This window comes from Dreissena polymorpha, chromosome 7, assembly GCF_020536995.1.
Source record: "Dreissena polymorpha isolate Duluth1 chromosome 7, UMN_Dpol_1.0, whole genome shotgun sequence".
Classification (NCBI taxonomy): domain Eukaryota; kingdom Metazoa; phylum Mollusca; class Bivalvia; order Myida; family Dreissenidae; genus Dreissena; species Dreissena polymorpha.
The window spans coordinates 88,515,666-88,523,818 of record NC_068361.1 but is presented as its reverse complement, the minus strand read 5'-3'; the positions used below and the strand labels follow the sequence as shown (position 1 = coordinate 88,523,818).

General features: G+C 33.1%; 1 long non-coding RNA gene across 1 annotated transcript; it reads left to right on the top strand.

Moving 5' to 3' along the window:
* The first annotated feature begins 4,105 nt into the window (after positions 1-4,105).
* On the top strand, positions 4,106-8,059 carry LOC127838548 (uncharacterized). Its single transcript, XR_008029852.1, has 3 exons — positions 4,106-5,073; positions 6,610-6,767; positions 7,778-8,059. It is a non-coding gene; the product is annotated as an uncharacterized LOC127838548 (long non-coding RNA).
* Positions 8,060-8,153: the final 94 nt, after the last annotated feature.

Below are 8,153 nucleotides of genomic sequence, written 5' to 3'. Positions count from 1 at the left end.
AGCGTTGAAAATCTGGCCAAAAACCATTAACAACACTCACTTGTTTCAACCTATACCTTGAAATTATGTTGTGTACTGCAGGAATATTGAAATGCAGAATAGAATTCAATAAATATAACTATAATAATTTGTGACATACAAAGTCAAGATTTACACCAAAGCCAAAAGCGTAGTATCCTGGACGCCAGCACATGGCTTTGATGACAGATTTACACCTTTATTAAGAACTCATTTCTGAATAATGTGATCATAATAATAAGAAATTTCGTGTTTTTATTCACACTAGTATGGTTATGTCCCTGAGAATTACGCACGGTTGTCAGTTATACCTTCAAATGCACGTTCAAATAATCACAACCAAGTTTTAAATATATTGGGCGGCAGTGGTTCGGATGGCAGATATAACTTTAATTACTCGTGTTGTGATTGTCCAGCAGAAACCATGTTACACATGTGACACGGTGTTTGAAGATATAGCTGCCCCATTAATGGATCTTCAAACACTGTTTTAAATGAGCACCAACGATCTCCAGTTCAAGTATGACATGATAAAATTAAGACATGTCAGTTTATTTTGCACCAGATTGTTCTAAATGAGCAATAATATGGAAAACAAAATCATTAAGCTTTGTATACTTGAAATGTGCACAAGCACCTTGATGAAATTACACCTGCACTTGGTTGAGAAGTATTGAAGTGTACCCTTGAATGCTTTCTATACCACATTTTGAGTAAAATTTCAAATGACAATGTACAAAGTTTCATGTAGATTACGTGTACAGTGTATTAAAATTGTAAGTTTAAAAGAAGGCTTTATGCTTATGAAGAAGTTTGACAAAAAATTAATTTTAATTTCAACCATTCAATTGTCGATAAATATAAAATATTCCCATTTCTAACCACACAATCCCAAAACAAAAATACTTATTGCATAATTATCTAAATGTTGTCAATTCTCAGCATACAAAAATAAAGGAAAATGCCTTATAATTCACACATGATTATATATTGCATTAAACAAGCAATTTATATAATAGCACACATTTAATGACAATCATAGCACAATCAGTCTCCACCACTTTAACATGGAAAACAACAACAGTTTTATTTATTTGGGATACAAAATATTTATTATTTAAACCACGTATAGCCTCGAATTGTGTAAATAAGCAGCCTCCTACAAATGTGGCCATGTCATGCAAACATGTTTTAAACATGATACCAATAAAATGTTTTTGGTAGACTACAATGGCACAAGTTATGATTTGGATAAAAAATTGGTCAATGCCAACTAAAATTTTAGTACAAACACCCCTGTTAAATATGACCAATTGCCAAAACCCATTTAAATACCCAGCATTTTAAACTGTGTTGAAGATCTGGTCAACAAAACATGTTCAAATGCTAGGGAATGATTTTGTGTACTGAAAATGATTGCAATGGGGCATTCAATAAATATGACTTAAATAAGTTGTGCAATACCAAGTATACTATGAATATTAACATACAATCTTTTATTAGCTGGGTATATTAGCGATTAGACCGCATGAAAGCACACTCAAATAATTGTATGTCCCATCTGTTTTCATAACAACACATAACAAAACATTTTACTTCAGATTACTATGATGGTAGTTATTATTGTCAAATGGAAAAAATGTGACAAAGTAAATTGATAAATCTGTAACAATACTGTTCAGAATAAGAGTTTTTTTAATTCAAACAACATATCATAAATTAACAATTATGTCTTGTAGCCAATGGCAACTTATTATAAATTCATAACAGTACATCAAAACATCAATAAATGAGTTGAAAATACATTAAAATTTGTCAATATATTATATTGTGGAAAAACAAACACAACGTTATCCCGAACTTGTCTCAGCCAAAATTCCTTTCTTCAAAATAATCTACGCATTTAAAGGGCTTGTGAACAGAAAAATGTCATTTAATATGTTTACTCACTAATTCCATAATTTTGTTCGAATATTTTTAACTAATTATAATAGCAAAAACAGTTGAATATAGAGAATATATGGTTGGTGCCGATATGGAGAATGTTTATCCGGTGAGGCTTCGAAACAGAATTTTTTTCTTTTTCGGACCGAACCGGATGAACTTTCTCCATCTCATGACATACAAACATATATACCAGGGTACTGGGTACTGGATCAAGTGACTTTTTGGGGTTCCACTTTTTAACTTTGAAAGTTTCAACACGACGGTAAGTGGTGCTTTATTTCAAATAACTTTTTTAAACAAGTTTTCTTAAGAGTTTCAACTGGTGCATAACAGGAAGTTTTTATGCTGCTTACGGCAATGGGAAATACATCAGAATTACTTTATTAATAAGCATATGTTCTTGTTCAAAAATTCCATTTTACTGCATTCATTTGACACGCTTATGTTTCACGCAACTTGTAATTGTGTCACCGATTTGAGGCGTATTCAAGAATTTATCATTAGACCTTAAGATATCGGCACAAACTGTACGAAAACTGTCTTTTATGCACTAAAGATTTTTGCAAATGTATTTCAATAACTTGAAATATTTGCAAAAATTAAGTTCTGAACGGTGTGATTACATTCTGTCTAACCCGTGTGTTAACCCCTGAAAACCCCGTTGATTCTGCACCCTATATATATTCGAACACAAGTTTTGAAAATTGGAGAGCGAACGCGAGATTGGCTTCGGGCAGCCCATGAGAACTATGCCGTGCTCTAAGCCAATCTCGCGTTTGCTCGTAAATTTTCGGATATCTTCGCGGAAAATTCATATGGGATATATTGTGACACAAACAAATAAAAAAGAGCATTTTGTATCTTTTTAAATATATGTTATAATACCACATCAAGCGTTGACATTCGGAATTCATTATATTTGTATAAATACTGCTGTACATTCCACAGTAACTGCCATTAAACCGTGTTTACAGAGTTAAACATCCCATAACTTCTCGTCAATAATGATCCTTCATACCCCTGTTATCTATAGGTTTCATGTTTGTTCAAGAATTAAAGAAATGTCAACAAAAAAAATAATGACACTTTCTTACGCGGTCTTGTATGTGAACAGTGATAACACATAGGGCGTTTGTTAATAGACCGTTCCTAAAAAACGATAACTTCACGCAACTTTTCGCATTGACAAGTCATGATCACCTCGCGTGTTCATAAGTCTGTTTAAATCATATGATAGCGGAGTTCATGAAAATGTTGGTTTCGTCATTATAAAGTTTCAAGGTTTTGTTTTATCATCATTACAAACACATTATGCTTATAATGGTCATGTGTGATAACGATATCTTAACTTATGTATGTGTCAAAAGATATAACGGGTATTAGAAGGTGTTTCAGATATACAATATAAAACAAATCAGTGGGCGGTTCATTAGGACAACAATTTTTAGAATATATAGTTCACTACTAGTTGTATTTCACGTCAAAAACGTATACTGCAGAATATTGCTTACTAACAATATTGGATACGTTATTATGATAATCATTATCAACAGACTAATAGCAGCGTGATCATAATCCTCATCCTCATCAAAACACTACCAGTGGCAGCTTTATTTTAATCTTCCAAATTATTTTAGTTCATGTCGTTGCTATTTCTAGTTGACTTTATAAAATAGAAATTTATTAGTGCACTTGAAAAGTTCTCTCGATAAATACTGGTCTCGAGATCACAATCAAACCATGATATACCATGGTACTAGGGTAGCCTATGAAACATCTGTGAACATATAAATTAAGATAACCATGAGCATGAATAATCCTGGTCATATTCATCACAGTTAACAATTGGAATTGACACTGGGAATTTACAGGGTCATTAAACATGAATAATTATGTCTATAATAACCATGGTAAAAAAGCGGTCTTTGAACGAAGTTTGACCTTTGTATTTGTGTATGAGCATGAAAACAAAGATTAACCATTTTCATCAAAACGGCATTAACCACGACCTAATATAAATTGTATGCGATGAATCATGGAGTGGTTGTCGTCAGACTAGATCATGGAAAACCCAGTTGCGAACTGATATCTATCGATTTTGAGCAAACATCGATTTTAGGTAGTTTAGGTAAGCGCTTCAAGTAGGCAAGTGGTACAATTTTCAACACAGAAACAGATAAACATAATTTAAGAATAGGAATGTGCAGCTGTAAAATGTACAAATTGTTCATATATATATATTCATATTCGTTTCCGATGTTTTGGATTTAAGAAAACCAGTTTGCGAGTGCGTTATGAACTAATAATGGTGGACATAAAACAAAGGAACAAAATTCTGTGTGGGGAAAATGTTGTATCTCTATTAAAAACAGGCGTTTGTACCTGTAGAGAAACTTCATTTTAGAAATTGAACAGTATTTAAAAGGGGACATTACATAGTGGTTTAGAAGCTCGAACATACACGCAAGGGTTTTATTAAGCAGTTTTGAATAACTTTCGCGAACATTACATTTCGAATTGAACACAGTACTAGTATAATATATTAATATATGACAGGGAGAAAACATGAATGAGCTTGTCACGGATCAAGGTTTGAGAAACTGGATTAAGGCGTGTTTAGGCTTTAAGTATGTCAGGGATGGCATGCTTCCTTATATGCAAAGGAAGTGCGAAGACGTGTACGCAAACAATGAAACATACACCAAAATGATTACTAAATTAACAACATATTCATGCAGTGTTTGTTGTGTAAAACATGTTAAACCAAATCATTCTATAAATAACTGTTCCGCAAAAGGACAGTTGGGTGGAAAAACAAAATGCGCATGTACTTCTAAGAAAAAACAACTATGCCCAAATGGAGGTGCGTGTGGGGTTATGTACGACAGAATTATGGACGACCATGTCAATATGACCCCTCGGTGGGACAACTCAGATTGTCAAAAATGGTACCTGAACGGATGGGAACAGATGAAGTGTTTCATAGAAATACCCGGATATAAAAAAGGCACATATATCACAGGCAAATGTAACTGTTTTGTGCACATATGTCAGAACAATAAAACCTTAAATACGATATTTAAATCGGATTTAGGTAAACTAATGCAGGTATGTAAATAATTTGTAAATACTATAAAACTACACTCTACTGCATATATATTTCGTATATAAACCAAATCAAATAACGAATAAAAAAAAGTTTTTTAATGGAGTGTTAATTCAAGTTTGTTTCAATATATAGACAAATACTGAACAAACTTTGAAACGCCAACTTAATATGTTGTTACTATGTGAAATACATGTACATAAAGTATATAACCAATATATTTGTATATCAATATCATGTCGCCATAAGAAAATATTGCCTGAAAAGTTTAAAATCAAACATGTAAATCAAACGAAACGAATATATATTATCAGTCATTCTAAAATAGATAATCGCAAAAAAACAAACAAATTGATGAAACACTTTCAATTATCCTCTGACATCAGCTCAACAACACTAATATTTCCCTTACATGTGCTATGTATCTATGAAAGGAAAATTGGACAATGATTGTCCACATCCTACCCATGAAGTGTTTGACGTTTACAAGCGGTATTTCGTTAAGGAAACATGGTTCTGTTGTTACGTCGTCGGGATTCGATTTGACCAATTCGAATTTTCGTTTCAAAAGTTGATAATGAAGAAAAGAAACATGTTTTATTTGAATGCGAAATAGTTCAATTTATTATAAAACTAACAATTCATATTTGATGACGATGTTGATCATACCTGGCTGTCGTAAGAACTGACAAAAAGCATACCGAGATCTCGACCATGTTTCTTTCCGCCTCTTTAACATACCGTTTCCACAAAAAATGCATTGAAACGAATACTAATAATACCGTGCACGCGTTTCCGAAATCGCGACCTCCGTTCCGATAGGTTACCCTGTATACAAAAACATTGTGTTTCTAATTGGGCTTCGGCAGATTGATGTGTGTAACTCAATATTGTTTGTCAAATTGTATACATAAAATAAGACAAACTTGATACCCCGAAATCACAATTAAAAAGACGGAGCATTAGACGTTTTGACCAGTATAGTTCAATTTTAATAAGTAAACTGTTCACCGAGATATCATATTTTATAAACACTTTATAGAACGAAATAAGCGTGTGAGATTCCTGTTTACTAGCAACAAAACACACCGTTATTGAATTCTAAATTGGTTTAATCAAACAATGATCTGTATCGTTTATTGTGTATTTAAATTTCCATTCAAACTGCTTGGTGGATTGTCTAAAAACGTAATGGTGATTTCTTGAAATAGGCATGATAGTTTAGACTGACATAAAAAAATATTACGGTCAATAAGATGGCGCTCAAAAGACGTGATTAAGTCTAGTCGCCTCAATATTAGGTTCTCTTTTGAACGTCAAAAGCTTCAGGATCCAGTCGTTGATAGGGCATGAGTTAATCACGCTGACTAGGGTCAATATCACCACTTGAAACACTCTGGAGCAGTCAATGTATCACGATTGCACTTGGACGTCAAAAGAATCACGGTGGGGGAAATGTCTGTCTCTTTGAGTCTTGTTATATATTGTCATTTATATAATAAAGATATATTCTGTTTTATGTTCTTTATATGTTTAAGGTCCGGGCTGATCGCAACGAGATTTTCCATTCCGGTGATTTGGTTGTAACAGATGACAAGTTGAAAGAATATCTTGCAAACATGCAAGCTGTGCTCAAGATAGCTGTGTTTAACGCGTTTACATCCGAATCCAGGAACAGTTGGATAAACTGGCAAAAGTATGTAATACTGCTGAACATTCTTCTACTACAAATGATACTTATCTCGGTTATTGTGTTATAGTTTTTATAGATCTTCATTGTTATTTCTACTACTACAACTACTACAACTACAACAACAACAACAACATCTACTACTACTACTACTACTACTACTACTACTACTACTACTACTACTACAACAACAACAACTACTACTATTACTACTACTACTACTACTACTACTACTACTACGACTACTACTACTACTACTACTACTACTACTACTACTACTACTACTACTACTACTACTACTACTACTACTACTATTACTACTACTATTACTACTACTACTACTATAAGTACTACTATTAATTCTACTTCGGCTACTACTACTACTACTACTACTACTACTACTACTACTACTACTACTACTACTACTACTACTACTACTACTACTACTACTACTACTACTACTTTTACTTCTACTACTTCTACTACTACTACTTCTACTACTACTACTACTGCTACTACTACTACTACAACTACTACTACTACTACTACTACTACTACTACTACTACTACTACTACTACTACTACTACTACTACTACTACTACTACTACTACTACTACTACTGCTACTACTACTACTACTTCTACTACTACAACAACTACTACTACTACTACTTCTACACTACTACTACTACTACTACTACTACTACTACTACTACTACTACTACTACTACTTCTTCTACTACTACTACTATTACTACTACTACTAGCTACTACTACTACTACTACTACTACTACTACTACTACTACTATACTACAACTTTTACTATTGCGACTTCCACTACTGCTACTGCAGTGTGCTGCAACTACTTCTTCTACTACGGCGATCATCAGCAAGAACAATTCGCTTCCATGTTATCAGCAGTTTTTCATGATCAGATTGGAACTATTTTTTTCACTCCAAAGATATATTTGTTAGTTAGAGACTGACATCGGCATCGAAGTTAATACGGTTTCAGAAATTGAAGCACGGAAGGATGCATTGAATGCTTTGATTGAAGACACAAACACATTAGAAAAGCGATATGCGAACACACCCGATAACAAAACAGAATTAAGTAGGCAACAAGCCCAGTTTGCAGTTTTACAGGACACCCATATGAGAAGCATTGCCGACCTTTTGAAAAGAATGAAAAAGGAATTCAATCTTTGCGCGAAGGTTCTACTCGAACAATCAATCGAAATAAAACACATTTCTACGGGAGTTCATGCAAACACAAAGGCATTTGAAGCTTTACAAAAGGTACAATTACTTCAAATGAGAATGTAGTGTAATATATATATATATATATATATATATATATATATATATATATATATATATATATAATATCG